The 17,566-nt window shown below is 36.0% G+C and overlaps 1 protein-coding gene across 12 annotated transcripts in view; it reads left to right on the top strand.

The window, feature by feature from the left end:
• Positions 1-621: 621 nt before the first annotated feature.
• tenm4 (teneurin transmembrane protein 4) overlaps positions 622-17,566 on the top strand; it is a 239,348-nt gene continuing 222,403 nt past the window's right edge. For all 12 annotated transcript variants that reach the window (XM_056258769.1, XM_056258767.1, XM_056258774.1 and 9 more), the window contains exon 1: positions 622-963. The gene's annotated coding sequence lies outside the window, so the exon portion shown is untranslated. The remainder of the gene's footprint in view (positions 964-17,566) is intronic.

The raw sequence follows: 17,566 nt of genomic DNA, 5'->3' as shown, positions 1-17,566 counted from the left end.
TAGCGTGCAGTTATTATAAAGTGTTACCAAACAATGAATTATTAATTAAATAATTAAGTAATTTAAAAAAATCTTGAAGAACCTTAGCTGGCAATACCCAAAATTGTTAATTTCTTAATTTGTCATAAATGTGTTTTCAAAAAGTTTTTTTTTTCTTTTTTTTTGTAAAACCTGATTATTTAAATGAACAGTATTTGATGAGGGCAAGAATAATTTTTAATATGCCAATCTATTAATTAAAAAAAAAAAATTCAGGCAGAGATTTGGGGAAATTACTATTTTGTTTATAACCTATACATGATTTTTATTTACAAAAACACAATTTTAAATGTAATTGCCTTGTTAATTATAATTTTCATATTTTTTTCTCCGTAAATTTATTTAATTTAGGCTATACGGTTTACTTCCAATATTTTACAGTAAAATAGATGTCCTTTTAAAATACAGCATCATATTTACCATATGCGGTAAGGTATCTTGCATGCTATCAAACACAGTTTTACTGTAGTAATTTTTACACGTTTTAGCCCGCGTAAAAAGCGCTCGCGATCACGCGCGCACCCCCCTCTCGTGCGCACACATGGTACGAGCCGACTGTGGATGGTGGAAGCCGCTTGTCATTCCTCGGCATTCCCTCCAGCCTCCAGCCTGTGCTCCACTGCTTTCCACTGCAAGCGCTCACGGACTCAGCACTACAGCACTACAGCACACGGACGCTATTCGCCCTCCAGCTCTCCGCAGTCAAACACACGGCTCTTCTTATTCATGCGCACTGCTCTCTCTCTCTCTCTCGCGCGCGCGCTCTCTCTATGCGGCGCCCTGGACATTTCCCCTCCTATTCATTTTCCAAACGGGAGATCATGATGATGATGAGACACCGAAATTAAGAGCATAACACCTTCCGGAAAAGCGACCGTAACCTCCAAGCCGCTGGATAGACAGACGCCTTGTTCTTCAGCAATGGTGAGATGCATGTTCAAGTGAGAAAAGTGCGTGTTGTTGCAGAAACAGCTGGAGCGTTTGGGTTCGGGCTGTGCGCGAGGATGCTTGATACTATTACGCACAGCCTCCTCTGTTATTTATTATGGAGCAGCTTGTAAACTTGCAGCATGGAAAGGCAGTGTAAAGTAAAGAGGGCTTGGCTGCACTCTGTTTTCCATGTAAAACCATGAATTATTGCTTAAGGATAAATGATTCATATCTCAGTGTCTTTTAAGCCTCCTTCTATCCTTCTAAATAGAAGTTTGTTCTCGTTAACTAGGGCATTTTGGGGCATTTTCCAGCATTTAGACTCAGCACCCATCCCATATTAATGGGCCGAGGGTGTACCTGCTTACTGCTGCATGTTTCACTCCTCTATGATCCTTCACTTAAGGGTGTAATATGGATGGATGACTATAGTTTAAGGATGTAGAGAAGATAGGGTTTGACTTTCTAGGGTGGGTGTGTTAGCGTTGTTTTCTGGCAGTGGGATACTGCGTTTCCAGATTGATCCTGTAAAGCAAATGGGCATTTACAGCTCTTGTTTTACCTCCTACTCTCGAACTCCCTCCTATTTGGGGTCTGAGGGTTTGTTGTGAGGGCGTGAGAGGCATTCATGGCTAATGCTGATGTATTTTATGGAAATAATGGCAAATATTGGCAGAATATGCGTGGACTGACAGTATACTACAGCTGTGGTAGTAACTGCAACCTGTGTGTTTCTTTGTAATTGTCTTTTTTTTCTTTTTTTTTTACTTTAATTCTGCTTGAGGAGGGAGAGAATAAAATGCTTTGAGATGTTAAATGTTTTTTTTTTATTCAGTAGCACACATGTACATTCCTCATAACAGCAGGGCTGTTGAAAAATTGAAGAGATGTTATACAATATACATAAAAGATGCACACAATCTCTTTGGACGCACTTAAAATGGGGTATGGCATTGCATTAGACAAAACATCAAGCCAAATGTATTCAAAAGAAAGATGGCACAAGCACACTTTCAAGACAAATATTTAATAAAATAAATTGTTTTTAAATTATAAAACAAATGGTATCTGAAGTATTTGGACACTTTGCGGTCGTCAAACGTTAAAGTGAACTATAGATAACTGACTAAAATAATAAAATTACCAAGGAAGCATTTGGTTAAAGTCCAGAATTGCTCAGAAAATTGGTTTGATATTTTGGATCATTTTTAAGTGCATCTTAAGAGGACACATTTTTTTGGAGGGCCACTCTGCTTGAAAAAATACCAGATTAATAAACATTTAATCAGTTTTTCATAATCCGCAGGATATAGTAACACTTTACAACAAGGTTTCATTACTTAACATTAGTTAATATCATGTAGCTTATGTGTCAAACAAAATATGTAGCTTCTTCTCCACCAACAAAAATGGATCCAAAGCAAAGCTCCATTGGCTCTGCACTTAGTACAGCTGAAGACGACCTTAAAGGGATAGGCTAACATTTAAATTCTGTCTTTAATTATTCACCCTCATGTCGTTCCAAACCCGTAAGACTTTTGTTCATCTTCAGAACACAAATAAAGATATGTTTGATGAAATCTGAGAGCTTTATGTCCCTCCATTGACAGCTACGCAGCTACCACTTTCAATACTTTTGTCAAAACAACATGCGTGCATCGTGGAGATTAATATTTTGTAAACGAAGTGGTAAATCATGATTTTCACTCGCGTCACTTCATAAAACTGAGGTTAAACCACTGGACTTGACTATATTTCTGGGGCTTGAATGGTAGTTGCATAGATTGTCAATTAAGGGGCTGAAATCTCAGATTGTATTAAAATATCTTTATGTGTTCCGAAGATGAACGAAAGTCTTACAGGTTTGGAACAACATGGTGGTGAGTAATTAATGACAAAATTTCCCTTTTTGGGTGAACTATCCCTTTAATAGTTAACATTGAACTAACAATTAACACATTTTTGACATTAATCTTAGTTTATTTTCAACATAATACATTTATTAAAACCAAAAGTTCTGTTACAATTAGTTAATGCACTATGAGATAACATGAACAATTAATAATTGTATTTGATTAACTATCATTAACAAAGATTAATAAAATGCTGTAAAATAAATGTTTGCTAATGCATCCATTAAGGTTGACAAATGAGACCTTATTGTAAAGTGTTACCGTATAAACCTCATCATGGCTTAAATTGAGTCATTAATTAATGTAAAATTTTGTAAGCCATGTGGTTTTTTGTGTCTGCTCAGGGTAACGAGCTTCGTGGGGTTAAATTCGTGAGACCCCAAGTTCTGTAGTGTGGCGTGAGGTGTTGTGTAGCGGTACTAAATGAGTCTGAAGTTGGTGGGTCCCCATGGGTTTGACCTTTTCGAGGACGGCCCTGTATTCTCCCGGTTGTCATGGTCCAAGCTGATGAGGACTCTGGGATGGTCCACACAAGCGAGCGATTTCCATGAAAAGAAAAGCTCAGGCAACTCTCCCTTTGTTCGCCCTTACAAAGAGAACGAAGAAAAACATCAGGCTAATTTCTTCTCTCTTTTATCTTGTTCTAATCATTTCTCTTTTTACATCATGCAATGTGAATTTACTTCTCAAGAGTGATCTTTATGAAAATGAACTTGTATGTGGACTTTTTGATGGATAACACATAATTTGGATATTTTGCTAATGAATTCACCAAAATGCCAATTTTTCTAATAGTCCAAGCTCTTTCATGTGGGTTTGGTTTGGTTTGGTTTCATAAACTACTGACTTGTTTGAACCGCAATGAGACGAAACAATGATGGAAACAAACCAATGAATTGCTCTTGCTCCCCAGTGACTCTTCTTTCTGTAGGGATGCGGAGTCTCTCATGTAATAAGGCTTCATAGCTATTGTGAAGGAGTGTAGACATCAATGGAGGGTGGACTCACAGTGTGTGAAGTGTTGCTCATTGCACCTTCCTCTTATTAAGGAGCCCCAGAATTGCACCCCTGCCAGGTCTCTTTAAACCTGCAGTGCTAGAAACATCTTATCAGGGTCTTCACAAGACTCTTGTGCAGTGAGCCATTTTTTCTTGCTCAACCACTGCTTAGAAATATAATCGACTACACCAATATTAAGAAGAAAACGTCATTTGCTTACTTTTGGGATTGTTCCTGCAAGTCAACGAATCACGATTAGTCAGTTGTCCTTACACGTTGTTAATGGTTATCTGTAATGTAATTAAATGCAGAGGCAACAAAATAAATAAACCATTTGTAGACCACCACCCCCCCCCCCCCCCCCCCCCCCCCCAAAAAAAAACCATAAATGTTTTGGCACTATCAAAATATTGCTCTGTTTGTTTGAGCAACCTGCCTAACAAAGCAACATGAGCTCAACCAATGGTGTGTTCAGGGGCGTGGCTATCTTCCCAACCAATGACAGATAAGGAGTGTTCTTGTGGGAAACTGTTTGAAAACCAATCCAATCTCATGAGAAAGCGTTGTTGTTTTACAAGTTGGGGATTTCTTTTCAATAAGTACGAAAACTGTAGTATGTTTAGAAAAAAAGTAGCATGAAGGTCCATCCCTAAACCTAACCCATCAAGTGGGGTGTAAGATTGTACGAAAACCTACACTCTAAAAAATGCTGGGTTGTTTCAACCCAAATTTGGGTCAAATATGGACAAACCCAAATGTTGGGTTAAAAATGTAATTAAAAAATGTACAGCTGAAAGTGAAAGTTGAAGTTGGGTTAAAATTTTAAATTACATTTTTAACCCAACATTTGGGTTTGTCCATATTTGACCCAAATTTGGGTTAAAACAACCCAGCATTGTTTAGAGTGTACGAACACGATCGTACAAATTCATATGTAAGTCGCCAAAACTTAAAACTTATGAGTTGCCGTAAGAGTGCGTTGTTGAAAACAAATGTCATTATATTGAGCAATTCTGTTAAACAGCCATTGTCCTCTTATATGCGTTAAAATGTTGCGTACGCTGAAATAAAATTGGTGTAATTTTTACTTTGAAACCATTTTCACTTTCAGTTTTCAATTGCTAGTAAATTTCCCAGATAATTACAAAGATACAGCAAGTAACACATTGATTTAATGTCAATTTTTGAATTAGAAAGAATTAAATGGTATCTTCTTACTCCAATAATCGTATTTATTTACTTCGAAGAATAAGTTTATGTGTGTATGCTGTTTGAACTCCAGTAGAGGCTCAAAATGAAGCTTTAAAGGGATAAACAATCCTACCAAGAAGTATTAACATAGACACATTTGCGTTTGACATCATGGCATTAGTTTTCAGAAGCAGACAGCAGAGGTCTGTCATCAGATTATGAAGAACGTAATCAGAACTGTAATACTGTCCCAGATCCTTTCGACAACACAGCATAGTAGTGTTTCCATAAGCTAAAGTTAAGTACACTGCTGGGTAGTGAGGAAAATAAGGAAAGAAATAATAATTGTGGTGCAGGGGGGGTGGTTATGAATAAACGTATACACAAAATTGGATCAATGAACTGCATTATAGCGGTGACCTACTCTGTGCTCACTGCTCAGTCCATATGAGATCAATGTGAAAGTTGTGTGACCCTCACTGACTGCTAATGCAATTAGGCCTTTATTGTGTCAGTTTATAGTGCTGTAAATACCACCACCCCCGTTATTCACCAAGATTAAAAGCAATGGCTGCACCTAAACCATAAACGCCAATTTGTCCTATAATGGCCACTTGTCAGTTTGTAAGATAGTTTGTTAAAAAATAAATGCGAGAGTCATTTGTCTACTGGATTCTGAATCAAATGTCTAATTTGTGAATGTGATGGCATGTTACCTTGTGTGTTTGTTTTTGCTCACAGTCAGTGAGGACAATGCAAAAGAAGCACATAACTCAGCTCTAATACTGGTGTAGGAAATGCCTATTTCTTTAAAAATGCTATTATGTATAAAATTGGGCGTATTTCTTTTAATGTACGTACTGTATATATATATATATATGGATATTTGACACAATTCGAAAGGTTATGCTTAGAGATGCAAGAAAAAATGCGAAATCTTTAGAAAATATGCATGACAAATGCAATATTTAGGCATTTTTCTTTTAATGCAAGTATTTTACTTGGGTTTCAGTTTACAAAAGTCTAAACTTTTTAATAAATGCGAAATCTTTAAGAAATGCAATTGGGCTTCATTATTTTGATCTATCTGTATGTTTATTTAATGTAGGATAATAATGTATGGATCATTTGACAAAAGTCAAAATTTTATGCTATGTGAAAAATCCTTGAAATGCAAGAAATGTGTGAAATCTTTACAAATGTGTGTGTATGAATATGTATATATATTTGCATTTCTAAATATTTTCCATTATCTGCATTTGTAAAGATTTCGCACATTTCTTGCATATCTACATATTTCATATGATAAAACAGTTAAGGCTTTTGTGAACTGAAAATATACAATACTTGGATTAAAAGAAAATGCATAACTTGACAAAATATTTTATGCAAAAAAAGATGTACTTTTTTTTTTTTACATAAGACATTTTTAAGGCATCTTTTCATCAGACATAATTTCTGGCATTTATATATAAAATAGTTTAGAGCTTTGTGAACTAAAACCCATACTAACATTAGAAGAAAGATGCCTAATATGACCAAAGAAATATTATATATATATATATTTAAAATGTATGTTTAGAATATATTTCAGTTTTTAAAAAGTCCCCAAAAATTCTATTAATACCCTTCAAAAAGATAAAAAAAATCCTTAAATTTCAATTTAAGCTAAAGTTACCTTTTTTCTTTTCTTTTCTTTTCTTTTCTTTTTTATTGTGATAATTGCCTGAAATAACACTTCTCCTGAAATCCTGCAAAGACAAACAACCAACAGCTTCCGTGGCATCCGGTAATTAGCGCTCAAAAAGGTCTTACTCGCGACTCTACAATGCCTAAATCAAAACAATACATCATTGTTTCCCACCTCTGTTTGTCTAAACGGCGTCTCTCTCTGACAGGAAGAGAAAATCTTACTGTAAATCAAGCTCATTGTCACGGTCAACTTGTTTTGGGAGGAATCCGCTAATTTGCGCACGCTCAAACGACCAGAGCTTTGCTTTGTCCCTCTCAGACGGCGTATAAATCACTGTCATTCAGGACAGTTGGTGCATTAGCTTGGCTTTACGAACACACCCTTCCCGTTCACCTTCTCAACATGAACGCTTTTAATGGCGATGATGAGCGTAAAGGGTGCAGGGGGTGTATTTGCTTGCCTGCAGCATTATGTTTAGTTGAAGCTGCAGTCTGTCATGCTGTGATTTATCGTACATAAGGCTAACGGCAGCCTGTCGAGATAACTACGTTTTATTGGACTTGAAAGTTGGTAGAGGGGAAGAAAAAAAAAATATCCATAGCGCTCCTCATTTCCAGAATCACTGAACGGTGACTGGTCAACTGAGCAGTTGAGATTTGCTGAATGAGGGCTGTGAGTTGCTGAATGAGGGAATTTTCTCTCTCTTTTTTTTTCTTTAGTGAAACTTGGTTAATCTTTGGGAAATTCTCATTGAAGGAGACACATTCTTGGTATGGCAACGCAGCTGTCAGGGCTTTGCGGCATTACTTTTTAAAAGTGAAGTGTAGCTGGGTGTTTTTATGAAATGTGACTCTAGCTTTTCTGTGTGTTGGGAGAAAGAAAAGCTTTTTCTTCACTCCAGTGGGCTTGGACATTGTGTATTCTAAAAGTGGGATCAGGAACAACAGCTGCCACATTTACATTCAAATGACTTTCAAGAGATCCTACTTCGTAGTCTGGGCACCTATTCCCATGCAATTTCACCAGGTATACTCCCTCCAATCTGGGATGCTGACTGCCCAAGCTATTTTATGCCAAGAATGAAAAAAAAAATGTAACTGCAATTCCATATTTTGCATAGAAGCAACTATTTAGGAAGGTTGAGATTTTTCCCAGAGAAATGAGAGTGCTTGTAAACCCTAGGAAAGAAAATCTCAGTTGTTTCTCCTTGACTGCAATGAGATTACATGGGGACTTTTGCTTAAGTCTTTGGATTCTCCGATGTTTCTGCTAAGAAAAAGACCCATAAGCTCACGTTTCCTCTCGAGATATTCATCAATATCAGGCTGAAACCGTGTTCAAAACAGCTTTTATTTTTTTTTAATTAAACAATGTGTTGTAAAAGTTGATATTGGGGCTGTACACTTGCATGTGACATTTTATTATTAACATTTTACCAAAATCAAGCTCAGATATAGAGTTATGAGGTTTTTGACCAGCGAGTTTTAGACATGCGTGTTTTGCCCGTTATTAGAACGGCCGCATCTGAGACAGTAAGTGCATCGCATTACTTACAGGTTATAAAGTTTACTGTAGCTATGTAGATGTTTAGTTTTTTTTCTGTCATTTGGCCATAATCTCATTTTATTAAAAGATGAAGTGCTACTCGCAGGATATTTATGACAGTACTGGCTATGACTCGACGACAAATGCTAGACTAAGACACTGTTCTCCACTCCTCAAATACATAAAACATTAGCCTTTATATCATGTTTCTTGAGTAAAGAAAATGCTGTACTTATTCAAACAACCAGTTCTTAATTTACCCTTGCATTGCAAACAAGCAGAGATGTAAGCAAAATATGTGCGGCGTTTCATTTAAGCTTGACTTATTAGGTTCTGCCGACAGCTTGAGGATCCAATGGAGTTACGAGGTTTAGTCACAAGCTCTTTTTAATACTTTTCATTGGTTAAATAATTGCAGAAACCACAGACAGACCAATTAGTGACCAATAGTAATGATTTATGAAAAAAAAAGATGAAATATAGAAATTGGAGGTTTCAGCCAGGCATAGACGATATATTGAGCTCAAACCGCAGAGCATGGCGTTAGTAACACCAAGGTCACGGGTTCGATTCCCAAGGAAAGCAAAAACTGTGCACTTACTGTAGATTCTTTAGTCGCTTTGCAAAAAAGCATCTGCCAAATGCATAGGAAATGAAAATATATTGTTGATACCGTATCTGTATTTATTATCATTGGTTGAAGTTTTTACTTGTTGATTTCATTTATTTTTTACACTTAGATTCCCTTTGACTTGATCTAACGCTCACTTAAAATTAATCTTTAAAAACCTTGACAGTTTAATACCACTTTTAAATGTAATCTTTAGTGAATCTCAAAATGAATATCCATTTTTTTAATGCAGGACATTGATGTCTGAGTTCAATTATAGCTTAAAAAAAAAGAGATCTGTTTTGTAATATTGGCCAATTATGGTCATTGGCAAGGACAAGGAATTAATTATTAGCTTGTTGTTGATTTTTTTTTTTTAGACCAGTAGTTCAATATTGAGGCAGTTTTTAATACTCTAAAGGAATTTAGGAAGTTTCTGTGATTAAAAAGGTACTGAAAACTTCATTTAAATCTCAAGAGATTTGAAAGAGAAACCTCTGAGTAATACAATTTACCTCTGGGAAGTATTTGTTACCCTTAGAAAAGTCCCACAAATGCAGATCACCACGGCATCGTATAAGTTGAAAGCTGAAGTCGATTTGAAAAATAGCAGTTGAAACGTTGAAATTGTAAAATAAATGATGGGTTTGCTTCGGTTGACATGCGAACGCAATGCCTGCTTTGAACACTGGGTAATTAATCAATTACTGGCTATTTGCCATCCGCAGCAGTACTGTGCCAGAGTGAGGTCAGACTTGAGGTTTCTCCATTTATCCTTGTATACTGTGGCATTGTCTGTTTTGTTTGAGCAATGCTAATGCAACTCATGGCCTGTAAATGACCTTATTACTCATCTCGGGAAAGAAAAAGATTCACGTGGATGTTTAATACCAACTGTTTTTCTTTGTTGGCCAATTGGTTGAATAGTTAGGTGATGAATGAATCTTCACACCATTGTGTTTTGATAACAGTCAACACTCGGCTTTTCGACCCCAGGACCTTTTGTGTTGGAGCCTCAAACTTCTGCCTCCCACAATCCCGCGGGGTCGCCGCCCCCCTGCCTTGACTCACCTTTGTGGTGATGTTTAGATGCAGAGAAAACTGAAGTAGGTTTTACATTCTCACAGAAAATGCTGCTTGTCCATATGTGGGTGGATGCCAGAACATCACTGCGGTTGAATATTGCTAGTTGGTTTCTAGGTAGGGACCAGTCCTCCCAATGTCTGTATGATTTTTAGCACAAATGGTGGGTCAATGACACTGGATCCATTATTTATTTGCATAAATACATAATGCATCTATACAATGACTTGACAACTCAACTATGGTGGGCTTTTTTTTTTTTTACTTGAATTAAAATTAATTCTGGCTGTTTTGTGTGTGTGTGTGTGTGTGTGTGTGTGTGTGTGGGTGTGTGGGGGGAGGGGGGGTACATAAAGTAAAAATCAGGGTGAAGAAAAAGATTTGTTAAAAGATTGAATTCTTAAACAAAACTGTATTACAGTTTTTTTCAATTGCTTACACACTAAAATTAAAACTTTCCCACTATTAGCAAAACCTTACACTCAAGGAGCAAAACACCAGTCTAGATTTGCACAATTGTAAGCACGTTGTCAGCTTCACCCTTTTTGCAAAACATTACACACAGTGATTTGTAAAACTCTACACACATTTTCACACCTTAGACACAGATAAGGATTGTGAGGTTACTTCCTTGTCATTACAAAGCCCCGGTTTGCCATTGACCACACTAATGAATGAATTGGATATGCACATCCATCAAGCGTGGAAGCACACATGTGCTAATTTGAAAACGCAGCACTCAGGTGTGCTATAAAAGGCAGCAGGTGAGTTCACCTGTCTTCAACAAAAATGGAAGGAGCTAGACGAAGAAGAAGAAGAAGAAGAAGAAGAAGAAGAAGAGTGAGAATAAAAGGGGGAGCTGAAAGAGGAGATGAAGGAGGTAGAGGAAGAGGAGAAGGAGGTAGAGGTGAAGGAGGTAGAGGAGGAGCCCCAGGTAGAGGAAGAGGAGAAGAAGGAGATAGAGGAAGAGGCTTAGGTAGAGGAAGAGGTGAAGGAGGTAGAGGAAGAGGTGAAGGGGGTAGAGGAGGAGCCCCAGGTAGAGGAAGAGGAGAAGAAGGAGATAGAGGAAGAGGCTTAGGTAGAGGAAGAGGTGAAGGAGGTAGAGGAGGAGGCCCAGGTAGAGGAAAAGGAGAAGAAGGGGGTAGAGAAAGAGGCCTAGGTAGAGGAAGAGGTGAAGGAGGTAGAGGAGGAGGCCCAGGTAGAGGAAAAGGAGAAGAAGGGGATAGAGAAAGAGGCCTAGGTAGAGGAAGAGGTGAAGGAGGTAGAGGAAGAGGTGAAGGAGGTAGAGGAGGAGGCCCAGGTAGAGGAAGAGGAGAAGAAGGGGATAGAGGAAGAGGCCTAGGTAGAGGAAGAGGTAGAGAAGGACTTGTAGAGTTGATAGAACCTGAACAAAGAAGACGAGGACCAAATTTGACTCAAGAAATCCGTGCAACACTTATTGACCATGTTATCAACCATGGACTGACACTGATGGAAGCTGGACAAAGAGTTCAACCAAATCTCTGGTTGATACTGTAACTGAATAGTTACAGTATTCTTGTTGCTTTTACAGTAGTTTTTCTCCAGAGTCAAACTGTATGTACTTCATGCAGTAATTTTTATTTGTCTACAGATTTTATTTTTTTCATTGATTTCATTGTTGGTTGATTACTGTAACTGATTATGGTTAGAAATACTGTAAATAAATACTTGAAATATGAGTCTGCAGAAATCAGTGTTGTGCAGTGCTTGGCAAGTTTATAGTAGGCCTATTAGTGTACATTCTCCCTATATCTCAAACTAATCATGAAGAATGTTGTTTGTTTGTCACAATTTTTTTTCATCTAAATTATCCCTTACATAACAATGTCTGGCCAAAAATCTAGCACATGCTATTTCCTAAAAATAGTTTTTTTACAAATGTGTTTTTTATTTATCACAGCAGTGTGAAACTGGTTGCAATAGTGTCTGATCATTGAGGACTGTGTTGGTTAAATGAAAACTAATAGCATTTTCACAAATATGTGTATATCTTTTGTCTGAAGTGTGTATGTTTTGACAGAAGTGTGTCATTTTGCAAACAATCTAGGAATTATGCCAATTGAGTGTGGTGTTTGGATAATTGTGATTACATTTTGAAAAAAAGAACCCGGTTTTCAAAATTGCGTGTAAACAATTGAAAAAAACTGTAATAGGTAAGCATAATCTTTCATTTTCTTAAGCTAACAGGCAAAATAATGTTTTTCAGGAACAATACAAAGATTACATTTTTTATGAACTTGGCACACGTGTTTTAAACTGGATGTATAAGGTTTTTTTTATGTTTACTTTTCTTCCAAAATCATATAGAGTTAATGATGCAAAGACAAAACGTTCATATATTTTTCTGATCTATTAATTTTTCAGAAATGCATAAAAATACAATTCATATATATATAATGGCTTGGCAAGTTTTGTTTTTTACATTTCCGAAATAAAATATTTTTATTTTATTTTTTGGGTGGACATAAAGCAAAATCAGGGTGATTTATACAATTGTATTGATATCACAAAAACATTAAAAGAATGACATTCTTGAAGTTAAGCAATGACGTAATCTTTTGTTATTACTTTCTAGTTCATATTTTCATTTTCAGAAGAAATACAAAGATTCGATTTCTAAAAACTGGGCACATGTGTTTTAAACTAGATTTTTCAAAGATTTTTTACTCTTCCAAAGATGATTTTTAGTGCTAACAGAGCCATAGTTACATGGGATAATGACATGATGTAAAAAAAATTTGTCCATATCTATTAATTTTTGGAAATACTTAAAAATGCACATTATACAAAGGCATGCCAACTTAACTATGATGAGTATTTCTAAATAAAATTACATTTTGATACTTTTAGGGGGGTATAAAGTAAAAAATCAGGGTGATACACCTGTCTTGATAAAGAAAAAATAGAAACAAATAAAAGATTATATTTCCAAGAACATGGCATGTGTGTTTTAAACTAGATCTTTTTCCCTTTTCTTCATTTTGAACACTGTTGTTTGTCATTGACCCATGTGCCAAAGTTTAATTCTTAAGGTCAGGAGGTTGTTCAGTCCCTGACCCTACATATGAGCAATAGTGATTCTTGCCTTAGCAGACACCTCTAGTGAACATCTATGTTTGATATTGATTTATTTTCTCCTCCCTAATGTTGCCTCTCAATAGTGGCCTTTCCCTTGTTCTTGCTAGAGGATCTCATTGTTCATACCAGGCAGAATCTGCTCTTGAAGTGGTCTTTGGAGAGGGGGCTTCGTGTGAAAGGAGGAGGCCTTAATATGTGCACTTGAGCCTCTTTCCAGAGAGGATGGAGGTTCACGTTACCTCTCTTGTGCTGAGAGAAACAGTGCGTCCATTGTGTGCCGCATTTCACGCTACACATGTAGCAATTTCTCTGATGATTCACATAAGTCACTGGAAGCTAATCGCAATCTCCTTGAATGAGTCTTAGATTTCAGCTTTTGTCGCCGGAGCTTAATTTACTGTCACAAACTTGAATGCGCCTCATACGTTTCCGCTCATGTGTCTGGAAAAACACCTCCTGGAACGGCCCGTCTGTCTAAAGTATGTCAGCCGTAGACCTTACAAGGTGTTTTTTTTTGCAAGTGAGTATTATGTGTGCTTGGCAATTATTTAAGCTTCTTTCCAGGACTAATAGAGAAAATTGGAGCCATTATAAGATCATTGAGGCTTTACAGGCTTAGGACTCGTATATAAAAGCCTGTCTCTGAATTTAGACCCCTTTAATGACAATGGAAAGAGATTTATAATGTTGCATTTAGAGAACAGATGCTAAATTATGGAGGTACTGCAAAAAAAAGAAATCCTCAATTTAAGAGCCATTAGTCGGAGCTGTGGTGCGTCAGTTGAGATGTTGCTCATGTGGACTAATTCCTAGAAAACTTCTTTAAAATGTTTTTTAAATAACCTCCTAAAGCTAGGATAACCTTCATAGTCGGATCTTAAACCCTCAAGATGTTTAATTGATATTGTTAGATAATACTGTCACTGTTGCCTTGGCTTTTGGCTTGCTTAGTTGGGGACATTTAATATTCAACAATATTATTGATCTGCCTTACTTAAGGTGGACGTTGACACAATTTTCTTCTAGAAACAAACTTTGTTGTATTATTTTCATGTTATCACTGTGAAGCTGCTTTGATGCAATCTGTATTGTAAAAAGTTTTTGGATTATGAAATAAGGTCTGTGGTAAACATAACTTGACTATACTTTGACGTTTTGTTCTACAATGTAAATTACACACACAGCGAAAACGTGAAGTTTTAAGCATTTATGTTTATTTTCTAAAGTGTACGTTTTTAACAAGTAACTAGTAAGACAGCTTGGGGTGCGAGTGTGTGCAGTGTATGTTGTAGAACAAAACGTCAAAAGTATTGTCAAGTTATGTTTACCACAGGCTTTATTTTACTCATAAATTGAAAAACCCCATTATAAAACCCCGTAGGAAAATCTTGAAGGAACCAGCGGCAAATTAGTCTTCCTGGTTCTGACGTCATACTGCACCACTCTACTGAACCAGACTAAATGTTGAGCAAGCAATCTCATTGGCTCTCTGGAGTTTCGTGACAGAAATGGATATAAAATGCATATGGATGTGCACGAGTACTCTGAAGTGACACTAATGCTAAATAATGTAATGTGGTGATCACAATCATGAAAAATCATTTGGATTGAATTGTTTGTAGAATTAAATTCTGCACTCTAAATAATGCTGGGTTGTTTTAACCCAAATTTGGGTCAAATATGGACGAACCCAAATGTTGGGTTAAAAATGTAATTTCAAATTTTAACCCAACCTCAACTTTCACTTTCAACTGTTAATGTTTTAATTGCATTTTTAACCCAACATTTGGGTTTGTCCATTTTTGACCCAAATTTGGGTTGAAACAACCCAGCATTTTTTAGAGTGTGGTTTCATGCTGACTTTAAAGATTGTTGTAAGCATAGCTATATTTCAGGTTGTTTCAGGATTAAAGGTTGCATCATAAAACAAAGAAGTGACACATTTTGTGTTTGTTATCGAAAGTGATTCAGTGATTTTTCCAGGCAGCGTTGAACTCCAGTGGCCATGCTGCAACCTCAGCTCTAGAGAGCGGGGAAATAAAGGTAGTGACTAAGCCTGGGCCGCTGACGAAACACGCTCTGTCCTGTGGCAGATCTGCCTCCTCTGTCAAGAAAGACTCCAGGGATTGAGTGCGTATGCGAGCGAGAGCCAAACGGAGGAAGAGGGAGCATGCGCGTGCGTGTGTGTGCGTGCAAGACAAATACGAGGCAGAAATGAGAGAGCAGGCCAGTACACAAAACTGTGTTGAAATGGAGAACAAAGTGACATGTAAATAATAAGGTACATTATACGGGTACTTCATGTGACAGCCTTCACATATTTTCCTGCTATCAGACTAACAAAGTGAAGCCCACATTTTCTGCATGTATGGATTCCTCTCTTCAGATTAGACTCCCCAGTGGCGTTTCATCATGTGGCACATAATCTTATGCAAGATGGTGAAATGGCAGTTAATTTGCAGGTAATTAGACCCTAGTGATTTGCCATTGAAAGGACACCAGAAGAGTGAGGACTGCGTTTGAATGTCTCGCAGGCTGCGGCACTCATTACGTTAGGAATGTTTTCGTTGGAATAACTGCTACGTAATGTTCCAAGGCGTTAATCACTGAAAGTCATATAATATTACGTTAGATAAAGTACATTAGGTCTAGAGTCGTTTCTGGACGATTGGGCGGCAGTTACTCAATGAGAAATGGGTTTCGTGTTGTAAGTGTTAGGAGGAAATGCAAAAAAAAAAAATGTCCTGAATCATAATTTCCCTGTTGCGGTTCACTGATTCGGTCCAATGTTAAATGGGATGTTAAAATAATTTGACTTTAAAATAGTTTAATACTTAATTTGTGGAGACAACTGTAAGGAGGACTGTGTTACTTTTTTAAGGGCTATTCCAATTTACTTTTATGATGATGATTTATGATTACTAAATGAAATAAATAATCAAGTAAATTATATATTTTTTAATAAATACAATTTTATGTTATAAAAAATATATATAATTCATCTGTTTTGTTTTAGTGCAAAACTTGCAAGTGAATATTTCACCCGAATGTAAAAACATATATTTTTGTTCTTTTCATTGTATTAAATTACTGTTTTGTTTTTGTGTTGCTTTTTTTTTAAGATTCACTGTGAACTCTAATGTTTATGAACCCTTCAAACTGAGCCCAAAATATTACATTGCCATAATATGATGGTATTGCTTTTTGTGTTTATTTATTTTTTGTAAATATGCTATATAGGCTGTTTTTTTATTGTTTGGATACCAAATAATTCATTTAGATATGCAAGCATTTTGGAATAGAAATTGGTGTTATTAAATTTTCACTTTTGTGCCGTTGCATCAGACTTTTAACTGAACAGGATAACATTTTCCTTTTAGTTTCATTTATTGTCTCTGTCACAGCTTGGCACACATTGGTGTCCTTGTAGGAAGCCACTTATGAGTTTGTAAATCGTAATTATGAAATGTGCATTCATTGATTGGAATAAAATTGACTCAATGAAATTTCATTTCTTTTTCACTTCCCAACTAAAAGAGTTAGTTTTTTAGCACTAATAAAACAGCAAAGGAGCAAGGGATGCACAATAGCTGTGTGACTGATGCTTTATCTTTTATTTTTATTTTATTTATTTATTTGTAATAATTGCTGTCTAACCAGTGTGAATGATGGGAAATTTAGTTTGGGTGCACCAGTGTTATTAGTATTTTTATATACTATTTTAATTTCTTTTCATATTTTGAATGGTTTCATATTTATATCTTCTGTTTTCAGTTTTTAGTCATTGTATTGTGTCATATTTCATTATTTGTCATTATCGTCATTATTACTTAAAAAAAATGTCTATATAGTTTTAGCTGTTTTTATTAGTTTTATTATTAATTGTTATTATTTTTTCCCCAATAAACTTAAACTTGCACCTGAACTTGAAGGGCTAAAACAACTTAAACTAAATGAAAATGCGAAATGTTCTCTGGCAACTACCTGGAATAAAATGAGGTTAAGTTAATATTCATTTTATTTCAAGTAATGGCTTTTTATGGTTTTAGTTCTCAAACCAGAGTGGTATTTTCTCCCAATTTTCATCAAAGTTTCCCATAGGTATCATTATTATCATTATTCACTCACAAATGTGATCATTCTGACATAGCCTTCAGACACGTTCAGAAAAAAGGTAAAAGCATCATTATTATAATAGGCATGAATATTGGAAATGTTATTACACTTAAGTTTGCTATTAATATAGCTGGTATGGGATAGATAGATGATAGATAGATAGATGATAGATAGATAGATAGATAGATAGATAGATAGATAGATAGATAGATAGATAGATAGATAGATAGATAGATAGATAGATAGATAGATAGATAGATAGATAGATAGATAGATAGATAGATAGATAGATAGATAGATAGAATAGGTCTGTACTGTTAAATATATTACATAATCATTTTAGAAACA

This window comes from Rhinichthys klamathensis, unplaced genomic scaffold (genome assembly GCF_029890125.1).
Source record: "Rhinichthys klamathensis goyatoka isolate OS25496 unplaced genomic scaffold, OSU_Roscu_1.1 h1tg000159l_1, whole genome shotgun sequence".
Taxonomy (NCBI): domain Eukaryota; kingdom Metazoa; phylum Chordata; class Actinopteri; order Cypriniformes; family Leuciscidae; genus Rhinichthys; species Rhinichthys klamathensis.
The sequence above is the reverse complement of the archived record's forward strand: the minus strand, read 5'-3'. Positions and strand labels throughout refer to the sequence as shown.